We start from the raw sequence: 6,633 nt of genomic DNA, 5'->3' as shown, positions 1-6,633 counted from the left end.
AGCTGTGAGAGACCTGCAGGGGAAGGCAGCCAGCAGGCGGCAGAGAAACCACGAAATCCACCGCGGTGGACACTAACCTGGCCCCACGTATTGCATCTTCAGAACCTGTTCTGCCTCATACAGTTGTTTCTTCAAGCCGCGTGTGGCCCCATGGAGGAGCGTGGAGGCGTGCGGCTGAAGAGCCGGCTCGGGTAATTGAAAATGGCCTGCATGGGAGCAAAGCCTGAGCAGCGCTGCGGTGCTGCCCTGGGGCCGCATCCCTGGCACAGGCAGCTTTCCCACCGTGGGGAAGGCCGAGCCGCGCCGGGGCGGTGCTGCCCGGCCGGCCCTGCCCTGCCCGCGGCTGTCCCGCGCCGGGAGGGGCCGTGCCCGCCCCTACCTCGGGCCGAACGGGAAGTGATGTTGCCTTGACGGAAAAGGCACGCTTGCAGCCCAAAAAAGGGCAGGTACAGAGGGACGCGGCGCTGCGGGAGCCCCGGTGGCCGGGGGAGGCGAGCAGGTAGGACGGCAGTGAGCCGAGCTGAGGACGGCAGGGCCGGGGGCTTGGGACTCTGGCCGCCCTGTCACTCTCCGAGGTGGCCGCAGCAGCTGCTGGAGTCACGGGGGCTTCCGAGAAGCGTCCCCGGCGCTGAAGGAGTTAAAGAGATTTATGGTGTCGCGTTTTGGACCCCTTGTCCCAAGAAGGACATTGAGGTGCTGGACCGTGTGCGGAGAAGGGCGACGAAGTCGGCGAAGGGTCTAGAGCTCTCCTGAGGAGCAACTGAGGGAACTGGAGTTGTTTAGCCTGGAGAAAAGGAGGCCCAGCGGAGATCTTTTTCACTCTCTACAACTCTCTGAAAGGAGGTTGTAGAGAGTTAAGGGCCCCTCTTTACTCCCAACTAACATGCAATATGACAAGATGAAATGGCCTCAAGTTGTGCTAGGGCAGGTTTATGTTAGATATTCGGAAAAATTTCTTCGCTGAAAGGGTTGCCAAGCCATGGAACAGGCTGTCCAGGAAAGTGGTCGAGTTGCCATCCCTGGAGGTATTTTCAAAGCCACGTAGATGTGTGGCTGAGGGATGTTGATTTAGTGGTGACTTGGCAGCGTCGGGTTAACGGTTGGACTTGATCTGTAAAAGTAACTTTAAACCAAAACGATTCTGTGATAGCAGGGTGAGTGGTTTGGGCAGAGAACTTGAAATACTGGGGGGAAAAGGTGATTTCCCCTGTGCCGCAGAGCCGGGGAAACAGGCGGGTGTTGCAGGGATCTCTTCTAACAGCAGTTCTGAAGGCACATGGGTCCTTCTTGCCCACCTGTGCAGCCTCCCGTGCCCACAGGCTCCTAAGCTAACGACATGGGAATTTTAACAACAGGGCCTCAATTTTGAAGTTAAAAAGTCTGAAGCCTTGGCCTTTTGGGTGCATGGGCTTAATTTTACAACTGCTGTCTTGGAACACGACTACGCAAATAATTGCTCTCGGGCCTTCGCATGTAACAGCTGTAAGACCTGGAAGTTTCCCACAGCTCAAGACATGAGTTTCTTTTGTAGAAAAAAGGGAAAAGGATTGCGTGTTTGAAAAAAATCTTCACAAATCTGAAACTATTGAGGGAGAACTATAAGTGTGTTTTATCTGTTTAACCAGAACTTAATCTTGTATTTGGGTATCAACAGATCTGTTGCTTCTATTTGAGCACTGCATATTTGTCTGACAGAGTCTCTTTGCTGAGAGGGTTCTGGAGGTTTCTTCCACCTGATTTGCAGTGTTTGGACTAAACTAATGCTTTGATGATCTTGGATCTAAAGAAAGCTAAATCCATTAGAAAAATGTTTTGGTTCTTCTGTCTCTCATAAATGGCTAGATTATATCAATACATAAGTAGTATTTTTCTATGGTGCTAGCAAAGTATAAAGGACATGCCTAGAACTGTCAAAACCGCCCAACTTTAATTTTTATCTCTCCTTAGAGATGCATGAGATGTATTTTGAGCTTTCTGATAGTATTACTCCTCAAACACTTTCCTTAATGCTTACGAGTTTTTCATAAGGATAATGCATATGCTTGGAGTTAGGAGTTCTACTAGGTCTTAGTGGCAAGATGATGTTTCTCCATACTTACATTTTTTTCTTTAAATGCTACAAAATGCATTAGCAGCACTAATCAGTTTCTAAAATCTCTTTAGAAGCTTATTCTTGCATAGATTTGTCTTCTCAGCCTTTGTTTCTTTTCTTACACGTACACTACTTTTGTGACTGTGTCAAGAATTTTCCAGCCAGGAAATAGCATACAAGACAATATGCATTTCAAATGTTCATATGTAATTGTAGGGATAATATTTGTGATGCTAAATGGATGTCTCAAAAGCATGATTAAAAAGATGGAAAAAAGAACAGCATGTTCTTGTGTTTCTAGTTCAGGGTTCTAATTTTCTATCTGCTTAATCTCTTGCACAGATGACTTCTGGGTGGGGGGAATGTGCTACAACACACACTGGTTTATTTTTTTTCTGCAGCCAGGTATCTCAAACCAGGCTTTAAGTGTTTTCTTCATCACTATTGTTGAACATGGGAACACATTATTTTATCAGTTGGCTACACATTTCCTTTTCTCTCAAAGAGAAGATTGATGAGATCAAAGAATTTAAAAGTAATCTTCGTGCATCATCTTTTGGTTCTTGGTTATTCTGTTTCTGTGAAATATCTGCTGTGCTGGCATAATGACTGTTGAGTAGTTTGTCACTTTTCAGCATAACCTTGGTCTTGCAGAGCAACACCATTACTCAGAGCAGTCTGTCATAATCCAGAGAAGGCTAGTAAGATTTTAATTTAGAAACACGTAAAATTTGCACTGGAGGTGAAATATAAAGAACCATAACTCCTTTTCCTCTCTTAATGTCTCAGCAAATATAACAAGGTGCATTAAAAAAAGTATTAAACTTATGATTTAACTAGTTAGTAATCAGATACTCTCTTCTGTATTAAAGCTGCATGATTGTATTCCATTGCACACGTGGTCTGGTCCTGCAGATATTGAAGTCTGTTCTGCAGTAATTTCAGAGGGTTACTTGCTAAGCTAAGCCTTTGCTGGGCTGGGTATATTGAGTGCTCATGGACTTGCTATTGCTATTCTTGTCTTGCTGCTATCACTGATGCTGGAGATAGGATCATGTTTACAGAACTGACTTAAAACATGGCTGAAAAGTGCAACATGATTTAAGAAATACATATCAAAAATAGAGTTTTCTAATAGCAGAAACAGATTTCTTTTTCTGTTGATACAAATGTGTTCCAAACCAGTCATCTTCTGGGAATAGCATCTGGTTATGAGATTTCTTCTCCTTGTTTATTCTTTGTTGCTTGGTCTGAAACCTGCATCCCTGTCAGGAGCTGGGACTAACCTGAATCATGTTAAATAAGATGAGATCATACTCCTATGGCAAAATCATAGTGAATGAGAAATTACAGTCCCTGATTTCTTTCCTTGAATGTCTGTATACTGTTTTGTTCTCATACAGGATACAGCAGAATTTATTTTTGGTTATCGTAATAAGATTCTCAGTGTCCGTGATTTATTTTTCAATCTGATATGCATTGCAGATTAAGTTATGGCATGTAGATTAAAATAGGATATATAACCACCATAATTTTTTTTCTGTGATATTGTTTTGGCTTCAAGGGATTGAAAATACTCACATGCACACACACACACACACACACATAGGTATATATAACTATATATATATATACATGACAGTTTTGCATAGTACTGGTTGTTGGAATTCTTTGCACATACTGGTCAGCACGTTGGAGCTGACTTGACAAGTTCTTCAGTATTTTAAATGACTGCAAGGAAATTTAAAAAGTGCATGTCCTTGCTTTTTTGGATCTGAAGATAATATCAAAGTGTAAACCAATGCAGTGCTCTCATCCTGAGTTTGCAGCCCATTTCCCATAGATGTTCCCTTTCTCTGTTACGTTTACTGCTGATATATGGGTAAAACTGAACCAATATTAGTGAACTTCTGGAAGACAGTGTGGAGACTGGTGGTAAGGTAGGAAAGAGCCAGGAAGTAACAACGAAGTTATAAAATTAGGAGGAGTACAGCTTTTCTAGAGATTTGTGGTTTGCCGTGGAAAAAAGGACTTGGTAGATACATGAGTAGTGTTTTTAAAAGTTACCTTCGTGGGCACTTGGAAGTAGTTTTTTGAAAATCAGTCTGCACTTCTGCAGTGATTCTTTGTGTAACAGAGACGTGAATGGAAGTGCTGTAAGGACTATACCTAGATGAAATATTTTATGTGCAGGTAAAACACTTGATGGGTATAAGGACAGCTACTACACAAAGTAGCTGATTCCAGATTAACTTGAAGTTTGTGATTGCAGTTTAGCAGGTGGCCATCCTGTCTACAGCCGTCAGTTGAAAAGGTGATGAAAGGATAAAGGAATAAATAGCAAAACAATGAAGTATTACTAAAGATTGAGGTTTTTTTCCTCTCAGGTAAGGTGAACTCTGTGTTGTTGAAAGGGTAGGTGAGCTTTTGGGCATGCAAGCCCCCTCAGGTTTGAATTAGAAATTGCATAAAACAAAATTGAAAGCAATTGATGTACAGTTTCTCTAGTATTTCTATTAAGCATTTGTCATTAGAAGGTGATGAAGGTTCTGTTGCAGAAGTACTACTGTTTTAAAGTCATCCTCCCATTTCTATTAATTAAAAATGGCAGCGCTGTCATGGTAGCTGCTATGCAACCATGAAATTGAACAGCTTGTGCTCTCCAAAGTCAAGCAAGTTTTACTCTGAGGGCCTGTTTCATTAGTTTCATATCTGTTGGATGTTTCATTGGGTTCTTTTAACTGTTCAGTCAAAACTATAAGGAAAAAGGTTGCTCTGTGAACTGAAAAGGAAGAAAACAATTCTTTCTAGTAACAGCCTTGGGGATTTGGAATATTTGGACTAGACTGAAGGCTACTATTAAATCGTGTGTTGGATGTTGGGTAGGTGAAAATTTTGTACTGAAAAATGCAAGTTCTCTCGTGTGCATCTGCCAGTCTTGCAAATATAATGCTTCATATTGGTCATGACTAAGGGAAATTGCGTTCCACCTCGAAATCCTTGCTGATAATTTCACAGCTAAGATGGAGTGTGATGCATTTTGAGAACTTCAGGATATCAGTCAAAAGTAAGAGTTGTGGGAGTTGCCTCTGCTAGGAAACTTGTGTGCAAGGTCAGAGATGAGCTGCTGTTACAGTTATTGCCAGTGGGTGGTGCTTTCCCAGTCTGCTTTGAAGCTAAACTGAGTAGGATAGGGTTGGGGTTGGTTTTTGTGTGTTGTGGTGGGGGTTTTATTTATTTATTTATTTATTATTTTTTTAAATTGTTAAATGTGAACCATAACTCCTCTCCCACCCACCTGTTTGGTTCCACACCAAGCTTTGGACATGACTGAATGTGACCCAAAATATAGATACAAGATGAAGTTCTAGCCCTGCTGATATCAGCAGTTGCAACAGAGTGTTTCCCATCCAGCACTTCAAGATCCTGTGCACATAATAGCATATGCTCTACTGACTTTCTCCTCTAACAGTGATTCACCTTGACAGGTCTTCTCTGCTGGGGCATTAGCTGTCTGGTTGTACTTAATTTTCTTATATTCTTTCTTGCATTAGAAAGGTGTCAAGATAGACATCTCTGTATGGACATGGTGTCATCCATGTTTGAAGACAGCACTGTCTGAATTTGATTGTATTTCTGCTGAATTTGATAGCAAAACTCATAATTTTAGTTTGGATAAACATAGCACTAAGTTGTAGTTGTTAAAGTAGTAGGGGTTTAAATGTTCTTTAGCTATGAAGTGGCATTTTTCTAGAACTGTCACTTTGGATATAGTACAGGACAGGGGGCTGAGCTCCTGGTATGTGTCAGTGGAAACCCAAGAACAGACTTTGGAATACCTGTGAAAAGAATGTGCTGCACAAGTAGAATCATGCTTGCTAGCAAGTTTTAGAACCCCAACAAACTGAAACACAAAATCTCCCAAATCTGAACTGCTAATACAGTGAAACTCAACTAGGTTTTATTCTACTAACTTTTTAACAGTAGATGTGCCTGAATTTAATTTGCTTATAAATAGGAAATGTATTTAAATCCAAATTAGAAGGTAAATGAAAATGTAACTGATTGTAACAGTACATGCTGGGGGTAGTCTGGAGCAATGCACGTACAACCTGGCCAGCTGCTAGGTGTCCCTTGTAGAACTGAAAAGATGTAACTGCCAGAGGTGGGCATCTGACTCCTTTATCCAGCTGCCAATTTTTCACAAAACTTGTAGGAACTTCATATCTTTGTGGTTTCCTTCCCTTTGTAAAGCAGTGTTAAAACTGTTCAACAGATTCAGGTGTTGGGAGAGAAGGCAGAAATGACAGAAATTCAATGTCTGCCATTCTCTCTAATAAGCTTTGCTTCCTTGAGAAACCAGGCCAAAAGGCATGTCCTCATTTGTGCTTTGTTTTTTGCATTGCAAATTTGGCACTTTGCTCCAAGAATTCCTTACTGCATTTGTAATCTCCAGTGTGATGTGTTGAGCCTTAGGGAATTTTTCTTCAGCCTAGCATCCTGAGGGATTATGAGGAATGGGAGCAGTAATGTTTTTGGAA

General features: G+C 41.8%; 1 protein-coding gene across 5 annotated transcripts in view; it reads left to right on the top strand.

Annotated features, from left to right (window-relative positions):
* The window catches only part of RAB27A (RAB27A, member RAS oncogene family), a 34,833-nt gene that overhangs the window by 1,637 nt on the left and 26,563 nt on the right, over positions 1 to 6,633 (top strand). For 3 of the 5 annotated variants that reach the window (XM_068143879.1, XM_068143874.1, XM_068143875.1), the window contains exon 1: positions 359 to 499. The exons of 1 other annotated variant lie outside the window; for it this stretch is intronic. The gene's annotated coding sequence lies outside the window, so the exon portion shown is untranslated. Of the gene's footprint in view, positions 1 to 172; positions 192 to 358; positions 500 to 6,633 lie in introns of those variants that run through there. One more of the 5 variants, XM_068143878.1, reaches the window with a different exon arrangement.

This window comes from Melanerpes formicivorus, unplaced genomic scaffold (assembly GCF_026170545.1).
Source record: "Melanerpes formicivorus ecotype bairdi unplaced genomic scaffold, bMelFor1.0.p_v2 SCAF_10, whole genome shotgun sequence".
In the NCBI taxonomy this organism is placed as follows: domain Eukaryota; kingdom Metazoa; phylum Chordata; class Aves; order Piciformes; family Picidae; genus Melanerpes; species Melanerpes formicivorus.
This window is presented reverse-complemented; position numbering and strand designations above follow the sequence as displayed.